Source organism: Pleurodeles waltl, chromosome 4_2 (genome assembly GCF_031143425.1).
Source record: "Pleurodeles waltl isolate 20211129_DDA chromosome 4_2, aPleWal1.hap1.20221129, whole genome shotgun sequence".
NCBI lineage: Eukaryota > Metazoa > Chordata > Amphibia > Caudata > Salamandridae > Pleurodeles > Pleurodeles waltl.
Genome location: NC_090443.1, coordinates 417,636,927 through 417,651,607, shown reverse-complemented (window position 1 = coordinate 417,651,607; position 14,681 = coordinate 417,636,927).

Here is a 14,681-nt window from a genome sequence, read left to right as displayed (position 1 = left end):
AATAAATAATGGTGTGCCTCCTTTTAACGCCTGCTCTATGCAGGCATTAAAAATGCTGCAAAACATGGTGCAAAGAAATCTTTCATATTTCTTTGTGCCATTTTTTCAGCCTCCATAATGGGGGAATGCCCTCTTGCATACATTATGCTTGGTGCAGGCATAATGTGGCGCAAGGGGTTACAAAGTGGCACATTGCGTAAAAAAATGACGCTAATGTGGCACAAGGAGATGCTAGTCCCTCTTAAATCTGGGCCATAGTTTTGTCCAAGCACAAGGAAGCACCCTGTATAAGTCAATGTGATACCCTGTCAGGCTTTGAGTGCAGCATAAATTATGCAAAAAGGAAGTAGGAAAGTATGGCTAGTTCCCTACTTCACACACATATATTACCCAGTTCGGTCTGAGTTTCCATAGTAAGAGTGTTTTTTGTTTCTCTTATAACTGGCACTTTGATGAATATTCACAAAACCTACAAAAAAGGTTCACCCCTTGCAACTCTTTCCTGGAAAGTTGTACGACAACCAGTCAAACAGGGGCCAATAAAAATGGGGGGGGGGTCCCAAAATACTGATTCTCCATGTTAGTTTCCATATGAAATTTTGAGGAAGCATGAAGGGTTAAAAAGTTATGTATAACTGGACCATTGGTATCCAGATATTTAACACAAAGTGAGGCCCCCCTCGCCGAAAAAAATTTCTATTCACAAATTAAGTAAGTCAAAATTCAAGTGAGTAAAGTTCAAAGGAATACAATCTACAAATTTCACGTAAATCAATATAAAGTCCAATCCAGTCCAGAAGTTTATTAGATCACATCTTCAAATTTACAGCATCATCCATGGAAATACACTCCGAGCCAACACGTGTTTCGTCATGGGGAAGTCCTCTAGTCCCCAACGACTTCTTCAGGGCTCTTATAAGCTCCCAATTTCAAATAGTTTTAAGTTACTTCAAAAGGTAGGTATTGTTCCTAATATGACTGCTCAGTGCAAAACAACATACATCAAATTCCTTGATTGTTGTATGCTCAGTATTTGAAAAGCCGTTTCATTCAAAGCTATTAGACTACAAACGATCCAAATACGGCGTCTAAACGCTAGGAAAACGCCATGTTGCGAGTACGCATTGGTATCCAGATATGCTGAGTGTGGCCACTTACTAGTTAATCCTGATTGCCTGGCCTGAGCAATATGTTGTGGCAGTCATCAAAGGAATCACTGATATGGTCCCAGCATCCTTAAAGTAAATGAAAAAACATATAAGGGGGGCAGATTAGGCACACCTTGACCCTTCCCTAGGGGGTTGCAACACTCTTCTCCCCTTGACTCGTTGGACACAATTTGGACAAAATCCTGTGGCGGCCATTACAGGACTCAGTTACATAGTCTCCATTGAAATGCATTGTAGTGAATGCCATGTTTAAAGGGTCACAAAAAGATCCCATTTAAAGGATGACAACAGATGCAAAATATAAATCACTTGTTGGTGATGTTATAATGGTTTTAGAAATTCTAGTAAGTTTTCGGGTGATTTTACCACATGACAAATGCTGACCACCTCCTGGGATTTGATGAAAAATGTTTGAAAAAAAGATTTCTCTCATGATTTTTTCATACAGGTTATGGCAGTTGTGGAATCCGTTTTTGAACTGTAGTGTTTAATTTATTAGAAATTGAGCCTATGTTATGTTAACATGCTTATTTCCTACTTTCTTTCATTTTGAATTTGACATTATAACACACAACATGATTACTGCTGCTATTTTCCTTGCTGTAATAAAGAATTCTGATCTTACAATGAAAGACTGAGGTTTTCTCAGTCATGCTGAACGTAATGTACCTAATCAAGGATAACCTGGCTGTCCCAGGCTGTATCACATGCTATGTTGCAAAGTTATGTTACCTGAATAGGCTCTGAGAACATCTGAATCTAATTTAATAGCATTATGAGAGAATCGTCAAATGTAGCCTGTAGCAAAATATTTCTTCTTGCTCATTCCCGATTGGTGCATATCCAGGGAACTCTGTTATTTTTAATGAATGTATGAAATCCTGTGTCTAAAGTTCTATAAACGGACCTGCTTTTCTCTGTCTAGAGAGACTACATTTTCCCACTCTTAGAAGGTGAATCTATGCTAGGTTTTCTGTAGAACTTTACTAAGTTATTTGTACTTATGATGCATATACCTATATGCTAAACTGATTTATGGCCCAGTTTCAGTTTTTTTCATGTTATATTCTTTAAGTAAACCGTACAAACTCTAGCCCGTGTCTGTCATTCTTTTTGATAATAGCAGAGCTTCATTTTAATTAGCTAGATTCAATAAAATAGAGACAAGTCCAGTCGGGGAGCACCAACGTCCGTACAGGGACTACACCGCTCCTAGTCAAAGTAGCTGGCACACATTAGTTAAGCAAAATGGGGACAAATGTGAGTGCTGACAAAGGTGCTCCAGAGCTAAAATGAGAGCACATTTTGTATATGTTCACACTGTCTTCCACAGCCATGTGAGAATAAAGTCTGATATTCTGCTTAAACCATATACTTCCAATGGCAGCAGCAGCCTGTCAGTTGATTTACCAGAGTTCTAATGAAGCTTCCCACAGTGTTTTAATGTACAACTAGAGTGCTAACATTCTGTACTTATGGCAAAAGTGTAGCACATTTGAATACCATCTTGATGGAATGAAAGTTTAAAACTGAAAGCATTTTCTTTAAAAAGTACAAAGTGAGGCAGTTTGTGTCATAGAAATTGGCCACATTTTGTTTGAGTTCTCAAATATCTTCCTCACCCAATTCAGTAAAACTTTTTGACATACAGACTGAAATATATACCTCCACCACCAGTTAACTCCCCAGTAATAAACTGCAGCGTCACTACAGAGTTGTAACAAACAACGAACTAAAGCTTTATCATTTTGTATTGAAGACAAAATTGAGGCATCCCTGAGTGTGATTGTGTGGTATAGGAGCTGTTGAATTTAAAGTCTTTTCTGAAGAGCATGCCAAATAAAATGAGCATTGAGATGTTAATGCAGGTATTAAACCAGATGGTTAAAATGTGAGTGGAAGTGTAGGTCTTAGTAATTAGAGGGATAATATATTTTTTAAAGGATCTGAAAATAGTTAAGGAAATGGACGTCTGCTTAAGCACAGCACCCCTTTGCCACATCTGTACTCAGTTTACCCATCTTTTCAGTCTCTTAACAGCTCCCTAATTTTAAATGAGTGACATTTTGGTAGACAAATGTACATATTCACTGAAAGAATCAAGATGAGAGTGACGTTCTTAGCTTAAATTCAATGAAAACCACTAAGGTTAAAGAAACCTTATAGCTAGGCGTTGAAATAAGGTAAAAACTAATGCCTGTACCCTCACATGTAGGCTGTATGCTCTATATGACTATAGTGTTATCACTGATGTCATCAATGATGTAATTTAAGAGATCATCACTAATGTCATTTAATATGTATATGAGGTCATAAACAGTGCATGATGGAGGTGTAAATTATAGTTAGCTCAGTAAACTACAGCTGGTGAATTTCAGTTTTTCAGTTTTTATTTTTACGTTTTACCATATTTTAATACCTAACTATAACACCATTTAAACTAGGAATGTCTCCTGCATGGCAAACAGGCATATAGCCCTGACAAGAGTGCCCAACTGCATGTAAAACTGGTATCCTCATGCCTGGTGGCAGGCTAATCTAATGTGCGCGGAGGCCCAGGCCTGTCCCTAGTGATGTGAGATCTAGAACTTGTTAGGTGAACTGGAGGGGTACACCAAGCATGCCTTCGTAGTGGGCATTGGACTACTTTCCATGCCCAGGTTACATCACATAAAGAGTTAGTGGAAGCATACTATGTTGTGTGAATCAGCAGTGTAACCACTCTTTTCTTTTTCTGTGTTACAAGGAGAGTTAAGCCTACCGGACCTACTCATGTAGAATTCCACTGTTATATGAAACCTAAAACCTTGTGCAATTTCATGTGCATATTGAGGGCATGTGAACGCCCAGAACCTTGAGCAATTTTGTGTTCATGCTTATGTGCATATCTGCAGTGAGTGTGGAACACATGTATTGAAGTAGGACCTTGAGTGTTGTGAGAATCTGAGTGCTAGAGCCAGTGGGATCCACTTTGAAAGCTGCTTGTTTAGCATGTCAGAAGACGAAGGATGGACATAGGCCCTCATTACAACCCTGCTGGACGGTGATAAAGCGGCGGTAATATCACTGCATTATGAACACCAACGCTGGCGAAGACGACCACGGTGAGTACTGCCGCCTAGCACATGGGGAAGGTGGGAGAAAAAAGAGAGTGACACACACACCCAACACCCCTACCCCCAAGACCATACACACAATCAGATGCACAAACATTACATATCCACCCAGTACCCCTCAGGAATAATGCAAGGACAAAATGATTTGAAGAAAGTGAGTGTAATACGATAAAATAACATGAATAAGTGCATCAAAATACAAAAGTATATACATATTTACAAATGTAGGGACACTGCCCAGTCCTCAATGTCCGTGGGCCACAGGGCCACATCACATAGGCCAAGGCCACACCTCACTCCTGCAACAACACAGAGAGAACACTGCAGGGACATCCGGTCGAAAATACACAGGCACCTCAGGGGGACGGGGAATGGGGGGCACCCCAGCTGGAAGATGGTACAGCACCACTGGTGCTGGAGGGGGCTACATGCCCTGTGCAATGTCCTGGGGAGTGAAAGGCCACAGTCACTCAAGTCCTGGGGAGTGCAAGGCCACAGTCTCTCAAGTGGGTGGTTTGCCCACTGCTTGGTCTTGGGGAGTGCAAGGCCACAGTCTCTCAAGTGGATGGTTTGCCCACTGCTTGGTCCTGGGGAGTGCAAGGCCACAGTCTCTCTAGTGGATGGCTTCTCCACTGGTTCTGGAGGGGGCCTTGTGCCCAGTGTGCTTCATCCTGGGAAAGATGGGGTGAGTGGATGGCTTCTTCAACTGGTTCTGGAGGGGGCCTTGTGCCCAGTGTGCTTCATCCTGGGAAGGATGGGGTGAGTGGATGGCTTCTTCCACTGGTTCTGGAGGGGGCCTTGTGCCCAGTGTGCTTCATCCTGGGAAGGATGCGGTGAGTGGATGGCTTCTTCCACTGGTTCTGGAGGGGGCATTGTGCCCTATGATTCAGATCTTAGGGAGTGCAAGGTCACAGTCTCTCACCTGGGTGTCAGACCCACAGGATTTGCAGGGGCCAGGATGTACAACAGCCCATGGAGGCAGAACTACACACTGTCCGCCGGCGGTGACGGCTGCTCAGTGGTGGCAGTGGCGGGGCTGGTGTCAGTGCTGGCAGTGGTGGGGGAGGCTCCATCCCATCCCCTGCAGCCTCGGACAGCCGCCCACTGGGGCGGCTGCTGCTGACAGTGGTGCTGGTGGCTGTGCTGACCGCAGTGCTGGCAGTGGTGGGTGGAGACTCCAGCCCATCCCCTGCAGCCTCGGAAGGCTGAACCACCATGGTTGGTGGTGGGGGCTCAAAATGAGTCCCAGCACCAGGCCTCCTGTCCCTCCTGCCTGCTGGTGCAGGCCCCTTGCCCTTCCTGTCAGCAGCCAGGGATTGACCCTTCCCTACCCTCCTGCAGCTGGTGGTGCCTCCTTACCCTTCCTAGACGCTGCTGGTGGTGCCTCCTTGCCCTTCCCTGTCACAGCTGGTGGTGCCTCCTTGCCCTTCCTTGATCCACCTGGTGCAGTTACACTTTCAGTATTGCTGCCTAGCGCCTGGAAAAGCTTCTTAGGGACATTGGGGCAGGAAGAGGGTGAAGGTTTGGGAGTGGAGGAAGAGGAAGTGATTGTAGGAGGTGTCTGTCTGCTGTGTTTGGGTGCAGGTGCATGGGCTGGATGCTGTTGTGAGGTGGGTGGCTCTTGGGTGTCTAGTGCTTGCGTTTGTGTATTTTGGGAGGAGGTGGCACAGACACAGTGGGAGAGGACACAGGGGACGTGTGCATGGATGTGGGGGTGGTGACTGCCAGTGAGGGGCGTGGTAGTGGATGAGGATGTAGTGCATGCAAGTGTGAGTGTAGACGCTACTGGGAGGGAAGTGAACGAGGAGGAGGAGGGGGACACAGTGGAGGCAGTGAATGGTGTTTGTGTGAGTGTCTGTGGGATGATGTGTGGTGCTTGTGTTTGCCTGAACCACTCCTGTGTGTTGTCCTGGATGCATGCTGATCTGCCTGTGTGCTTGGGATAAGATGGGGTTGAGGGGAAAGGGATTTGGCAGAGGAAGTTGGAGGGGGGAGGCTAGAAACAGGGACAATGGCTGCCATCAGGGAGGAGGCCAGAGCCTGGATTGATCTCTGTTGGGCCGACATGCCAGAGTGAATGCCCTCCAGGAATGCATTTGTTTGTTGCAAATGGGCTCCCAGCCCCTGGATGGCATTCACAATGGTTGACTGCCCAACAGAGAAGGATCTCAGGAGGTCAATAGCCTCCTCACTCAGGGCAGCAGGGCTAACTGGGGCAGGGCCTGAGGTGCCTGGGGCAAAGGAGATGCCCACCCTCCTCGGTGAATGGGCACAGGAAACACGCTGAGGGGCTGCTGGGAGGGCGGTGCTGGTACAGGGGTGGCGGCTGTACCTGTAGTTGGGGTGGGCACAGAGGTATCCACCACCACCAGGGAGCTTCCATCAGAGGAGGTATGACTGTCCGAACTGTCCCCTTCAGTCTCCGCCATGGTGCTCCCCTAACCCTCCATCCTACTGGTGCCCTCACCATCGGTGGATTCGGCCTCCTGGGCCCTGTGGGCTGCAGCTCTCCCCATTGACGGTGCCTCTGCTCCTCCACCAGATGATGCTAATGCACATAAGGACAGGGTGACAAAACAAAAAGGGGGGGAGAGGCAAAAGATACCCTTGGTCAATGGCGGCAACACCACCACCGTTGGCGTATACGACATACAGACACAGGGAACAGCCCTATGCACTAGGCAATGCACTAACAGTCACAATGCTAGTCACCAGCCCATGGGCAGGGATACCTTATGCCAATTGCAGCATACCTGAGACCCACAGACACCTGCCCAGTAGTGGATGCCTACTAGCTTGGTTGGAGGAGGTTTACATCAGACCCTGCCCAACATGGGCCCTCTCCTGCAATGTCCGGCCTGGCCTAGGGGCAACCACAGGCCCACATCCCCCACCCAGATACCATCCCACCATGTGCAAGTAGTATATTAGGACACTGTACTCATCCCCTTGTGGCTGCTGTGATGCCCCCAAGCGCCCATCCAGCTCCGGATAGGCCACTGCCAATGTGCGGGCCATCAGGGGGGTCAGGGTTCGACAGGCACCCCTTCCTCGTTGGGAGGCCATCCTCAGCTGGGCCTCCGCCATCAGGAGGCCACCTTCTGGGCCTCCGCCACCGTTTCCGACAGTGAGTGCTCCGCCTGCCGTAGACCTCCAGGGTCCGCACGTCCTTGGTGATGGCACGCCATATAACCTTTTTTTGATGGGAGCTGACCTGCAGAGAAATACACATAGGAAAAGGTATCAGTCAGACCGTCCTGCCTGTTACACTCATAGCCCACCATAGCACTCACATCCCCTTACGCACAGACTTGGCCCACCATACAAGCAGCACACTGCCGAGGGCCCTTCCACCAACACCCTCCCTACACGTGGTCCTCACACACAGCACTCCATGCATTCATGCCCCATGCATCGTGCTCACAGTGTACTCACCTGTTGGTCTGGAGGCCCATACAGCATTCAGTACTGGGACCCCATCCACCAGTCTCTCCAACTTCGCAGCTGTGAAGGCAGGGGCCCTTTCCCCAGTGACACGAGCCATGGTCGGTTCCAGACACAGGTCACAGCAGCACTTGCAGTTTAGGTCCTCTCCTGTTGAAGGTCAGGTAGCAAGTGAGTGAACAGATATAAAATGGTGGTCACGTCCGCAGGCGTACCATCACCGCTGGCATACCTCACCATTGGCGACTGTAACCCATAGGGCCCAATTGTATCCAATGTGGAGTTGCACAACAGTTCTCGACCGCCTCCCTCAATGGCGCACAACGTCAGCAGAATTACCTCATTTCCACCTGTCCCTCTATACAGGACAGGCAGACACCATTTCGGGGGGCAGGCCATGGCACCTAACTGCATCACAGTACACATAGGCACCATTTGGGCCTATCCAACAATATACTGTGGAGGACAGGCACAATATCCTCACCTATGGACTGGACAGAGCTGTGTGCCCAATTGGAACCTGACCTGATAGCTGCTATCTGTCAGCCCACCGGGATCCCCCCTCTTGTGCAAGTCCTATCAGTGCTCCATTTCCTGGCAACTGGCTCCTTCCAAGTGACAGTGGACTTGGCAGCAGGAATGTCTCAGCCAATGTTCTCAATAGTGCTGACCAGAGTGTTGTCTGCCCTGATTAAACACATGCGCAGCTACATCGTTTTCCCCCAGTTGGAGGATTTGGCCACAGTGAAAACTTATTTCTATGCAATGGGACATATCCCCAACATTATTGGGGCTATTGATTGTACACATATTGCATTTTCCCATCCCCCCCCCCGGAAAAATGAACAGTTGTTCAGAAATTGAAAGAGCTTTCACTCCATTAATGTGTAGATAGTGTGCCTGGCGGACCAGTACATCTCCCATGTCAATGCAAAGTATCCTGGGTCTGTGCGTGATGCCTTTATCCTGAGGAATAGCAGCATCCCATATGTGATGGCTCAACTCCAGAGGCACCAGGTGTGGCTAATAGGTGAGCCCTGGTTCCCACCCAGTAGGTGTTGGTGTATGGGTATGGTGTGGGCCCTAAGGGTTAGTGTGTGGCTAATAGTTGTCCCTCGATATTTGCAGGTGACTCTGGTTACCCCAACCTCTCATGGCTACTGACCCCAGTGAGGAATCCCAGGACAAGGGCAGAGGAACGTTACAATGAGGCACATGGGGGAACAAGAATAATAATAGAAAGGACATTCGGGCTCCTGAAGGCCAGGTTTCGTTACCACCATCTAACAGGTGGATCCCTGTACTACTCACCCAAGAAGGTGGCCAATTAATCGTGGCATGCTGTATGTTGCACAATCTTGCCTTACGTTGCCAGGTGCCTTTTCTGCAGGAGGATGAGGCTGGGCATGGGCGTGTGCAGCAGTGGACCCTGTGGACAGTGAAGATCAGGAGGCAGAGGATGAGGATGAGGACAGAAGTGCAATAATACGACAATACTTCCAATGACACATAGGTAAGACACTGTAAATTCACTTTACATTGACAGTTTTGTGTTTGACATTGTACATGGCAGGCTGATTTTCCCACTTCTAAGGCCACTTACTGTACCCTTTGGCATCTCTATTTTCAGATATTTGTGCCCCACTCTGGCACCTGGTATGTTGACTGCAGCCAACTACAGGTCATTCCTATGTATACATTACTGTAAAGTTGTATTGCAGTGTTTAAAGCTTGTTAAACAAATACATAGTTCAATCATTTGACAGACTCCATACTTGTATTTATTCAAATGGTGTTTATTTAGGTGCTAATAAGTAGAGGGTGTGTGCAATGGGCTGGGGGTGATGGTGGAGGAATGCCTACAATAGTGTCCAGTCTATGTAGATCACAGGTGCATTTCCAAGGGGGCATAGGAAGTGGAGCAATGGCAGTTCAAGGTGGACAGTGTGACAGAGTGGGACACAAGAGTGACAATGAGGAGTGTCTTATTTCCTGTTGGGGGTCTTGGCAATAGTCTCTGGCTTCTGCCTGGATCGCAGGGACCGTTTGCGGGGTGGTTCTCCTTCTGCAGGGGGTGGGGTGCTGGTGACCTATTGTTCCTGTGGCGGGACCTCCTATCCACTAGCGGCAGCGGAGGTGGATGGCTGTTCATCTGTTTGACTAGTGTCAGGGGCCCGCTGGTGTGCCACTGCCTCCCTCTTGGTGTTGGCCATGTCTTCCAGCACCCCTGCAATGGTGACCAGGGTGGTGTTGATGTCCTTCAAGTCCTCCCTGAACCCCAGGTACTGTCCCTCCTGCAGCCGCTGGGTCTCCTGCAACTTCTCCAGTATCTGGCCCATCGTCTCCTGGGAATGGTGGTATGCTCCCAGGATGTTGGTGAGTGCCTCCTGGAGAGTCAGTTCCCTAGTCCTGTCCTCCCCCTGTCACACAGTAGTCTTCCCAGCTTCCCTGTTTTCCTGTGCTTCTGTCCCCTGAACCGTGTGCCCGCTGCCACTGACCCCAGGTCCCTGATCGTCCTGTGTTAATGGTGTGCCCTGGGGTCCCTACAGTGGTGGACACACTGCTGATTGATGTGTCCTGGGGACAGAGGTATGGGCCCGCTGGGTGGGTACTGTGCTGGTGTTTCCTGAGGGGGGAGGCTCTGTGGTGGTATGGGACTGTGCCTGGGTTACCGACTGTCTGGAGATCCCTGATGGGCAAGGTTGGTCATCCAGATCCAGTTGTCCAGAGCTGCTTTCATCACTGTGGGCCTCTTCTGGGGGTGGACTGGATGTTGCTGGCACCTCCTCTCAGGTGATGTTAGGCGGGGGACCTATGGGGATGTAAATGCAGTGTTATTGTTTCTCTGTGTGTCATCTTGTGCACGGGTGTACTGTATTGCCCTCTATGGTTGTTATTGCCCTGGCAGCTTTGCCTTGTGTGAGCAGTTATTTTGTGGGCTAGGTGATTCTCTCTAGTGTGCATGCTTTAGTGATGGGTGTCCATGCAGGTCTATGATGGGGGTCCGTGCATTGGTGTTACATACAGGGCTTGGTATTGGGAGGGGTGGGTAGTGATAGTCGGGTGTGTGTGAGGTGGTGGAGTAATGGGAGTGAGGGTAAGCATGGGGGTTTGTGATGGCATGCAGGTGGGGGGGGGTGATAGTAAGAGAGATTTGACTTACCAGAGTCCAGTCCTCCTCCTACTCCTGCCAGGCCCTCAGGATGCATGATTGCCAAGACTTGCTCCTCCCATGTTGTTAGTTGTGGGAGAGGTGGTGGGGGTCCAATGCCAGTCCTCTGTACAACTATTTGGTGTCTTGCTGCTGTGGAACGTACCTTCCCCCGTAGGTCGTTCCACCTCTTCCTGATGTCGTCCCTTGTTCTGGGGTGCTGTCCCACGGCGTTGACCCCATCCACGATTCTCTGCCATAGCTCCATCTTCCTAGCAATGGATGTCTGCTGCACCTGTGATCCAAACAGCTGTGGCTCTACCCGGATGATTTCCTCCACCATGACCCTTAGCTCCTCCTCTGAGAACCTGGGGTGTCGTTGTGGTGCCATGGGTGTAGTTTGAGTGGTGTGGGTGAGGGTGTGTGGGATGAAGTGTTGTGTGATGTAAGGTGCATGGATGGTATATAGGTGATGGTGGTGTGTGGCTGTGGTCTTGTCTGTGGTCTTGCTATCTCTCTTATGGCAATTGTTTTTAGTTGTAGAGGGTTGTGGGTAATGTGGGTGGGTGTTTTATAGTGGTGTGGGTGTGGTGTGTGTATGTGTGTCAGGTGTGTGTTATTCAAATTGTCCAACGTGGTGTTGTTTTGTTAGGTTGTGTGTATTTTGAGAGCGGCGGTATGTACCGCAAATGGTTTAGCGCCATTGAATGTCCGCCGCGGTGATTCGTGGGCCATAATGATGTGGGCGTAGTTCTGTTGGCGTAACGGTGTGGGTTTTACTCCCGCCAGTTTATCACTGACCTTTGGGCTGGGACTTGTGTGTGTGGCTGTATAGTGACGGATTGCTATGTGTGTGTCATAATATGGGTAGCGGTAATCCGCTGCGGTGGCGGTATGTTGGCGGCAGTCAGCATGGCGATAAACGGTACTTACAGCCAATGTCATAATGAGGGCCATAGTTTCTTCAGTCCGTGGAAGTATATTGGCTGGAGGGTAGAAATGCAAACAAAAAAATTGAGAATATGGTGACATGGATACCTTTAGAAATGCAGTGATGCCCTTGTTAGTAAAGGGGTGCTTAGTAGATGTTGGATTTCTGTACTGGAGCTTCTGTTGTTCAAAGTGATGAAGTTTCTAGGCAGGCTCCACCCTTTTGTGTGTTCCTGATTACTGCTTCAGAAAGGCAGATTATAGAAGGTGCATAGATCTCATACTTCATTGTGCCTTTGTTTTGAATACTACTGCTTGGAACCAGCCTCAGTGCTACCTGCTGTTAAAGCAATCACCTTGTGTAAAGGTGGTATTTGAAGGGCAGCTAAAAATGCCATTTGAAAGAGAACCACCTCAAACCAGTTCTAAAGCTTTAGACAGTGTTTTTGCATCCCTTGTCTAGAAAATGTACATAAAACTGGGATTAAAATCACCTGACGTTGTTCCAACTCCAGTTTTTTATGACCAAAGAAGGGAGTGCTCCACTGAGTCCTTGGAGGAAAATGTTTCTGGTAATACATGACAGCCAGTTCCCCAGAGGTGATGGGCACATCATCTAACATCTACACTTTCCCCTGGAGAGCTGAGGTTCTCCCTAGTGCAGAGGTCTTCATTCTTTGGGGCGTGACCTCCAGAGTGGCTGTGGAGTCCTGGGCAGGGGGGCATGCATTTCCCCAGCCTCACTTCCTCCCATAGTTAAAATGCTTCCACTGAACCTAGATTCAGTGGGTTTCCTGTGCTGTTAAACAAAGCAGCACAGACTGCTAAAGGCACCTTTGTGCCAACGGGCCTGCTTCGTGAATGAAATGTGCGCTACGAGTTAATCTGCAAATGTAAAGGATGCTTTGATGCGAAGCTTTGTGATGATAAACATTTATTGTTTTTGAGTAGTGGAGCAAAGAGATAACAACTGCACTATGAAGTGGGTGCTTTTCTTTTAATTGTAATTGTATCTACATCGCACTTACTTCACCTGGAGCTGTTGAAGGGACAGCTATCGAGATAAATGGTATTGCATGTGCTTTGGTATTACTTAAATCTAAATTTTGGAAAAACAGTTTTATCTTAAACCTTATTTGTAGTGGTCTATCTTATACTTTGTGTAATGTAAGTAACAAATAAAATAATGGCTTTCTGTCACAGGCTGTGACCTTGTGGCACTAAAAATGCACAAGTCACTATTCTCCACAGCACCAACCATGATTTAATTACGTTGGTCTCCAGTTACACACAGTCCTCTGCAGTGAATTAATTAATAGAAGATTCATAATGCACTACAGTGCATTTCTTGATGAGTAACAACTTTCTTTCATTTATTTTTCATTTCAGCTGGTTGTTATTTTATAAGTAGCTACCTGATGATGCTGGAAGACCCGAAAAAGCTTACAGAATATTTTGGGGCTTATTAATGAGAGGCTTGTGCCGCTGGAGCATCACTTTTTTTGATGCTCCAGCGGCACAAGCCTCTCAATCATACCTATGTGGCAAAGCAAAGCCACCCTGCGTGGCTTTGCATGTCCTCACACATATGGAGTAAGGCAAGGCAGAGCGAGCTGCTGCGTTACCTTACTATGCGTCAAGGAGGCGTTCCATGGGCCTTGTGGTGAGTGTTCCTACACAACACCCATGGATTTTGGCGCTGCCCCAGATTTACAAAATCACGTAAACTGGAGCAGTGGTAAAACCTTACACCTCCCCAAAGCAGGCATGATGAGGAGAAATGTTTTCACTTCTCCTTGTTTTTTCCTCTTTCCATGTGTGTTGCATTCTGCAGCACATACAGGAAGAGGAAAATTCCTGTCTGTATTGTTTTTTTGCAGGAAGATGCCCATTCCTGCACAAAAACAACCCTGCCTGAGTTGGGCTAGGCACCAATGTGTGTGCCAGCGCAGGGGGAAAGGACAGCAATGCACTGTATTACGCTCCATGCCTGCCATTTTATATTGGCGTAGGGCAGTGTAGCAAGAAGGCATGGGGCACTGCCCTATGCCAATTCCTCATAAATTAGGACCTTTGTTTTTAACTACATCTTTCACCACACCTCCGTACTCACTGACCTATGGTTTGCTAAACACTGTTTAATATTATTTCCTCACCGTAAAAATGATTTGACGCAGGAATTGGGGGCGTTTATGATTGTCAATGATGAGGAGTACCAGGTTGTAGAAATTTTTGTCAGGAGGGGGTCCTTACACCTAAACCTTTTTGATAGGGGATCCCGGCATCAATATTTTTGAAGACCTCTGCCCTAGTACCTATAAGCCTGATTGCTGAGAGAGGGAGGGAGAGTGCCTGGATCTGCAGAAGACAAAGCCTGTCAGTGAGAAGACAGAAGTGTCCCTGCATCAGGAAAACCTAGAGTAACTTGTCTACCCAAGAGAACAAACCTAGGAGCAACCAGTGCTCTTAGAGGGTTCACCAGTCTCTCTACATGATTACCATATGAACCGCACCAATAATTAGTAAGAAGAAGAAGAAGCTTTTCCTGGCAAAGTAGAGACCAGAAGCTGTGTCACTGTTGAAGCAAGAGCTAAATCGTTCTGGTATGCTGCAACTACTGAAGACACACTATTGCTCAAGAATCAGCCCAGAGGCTTTATCTGTCATGCTTGAATACCAGTCTACATTTGGCCTTGGGGGCCACAACTGCAGAAGATGCCTTGATGCTGCGCAGGACTTTGATACTCTGATGTCTTTTGGTGATTCCTGCTCCCCACGGATGTTGCTGCTGAAGCCTCCTCAGTCAGAAGTTGCTGCTGCAAAAACCAGGAATTAGAGCTGCATCGCCAGGCCAAATACCTACAAACAACC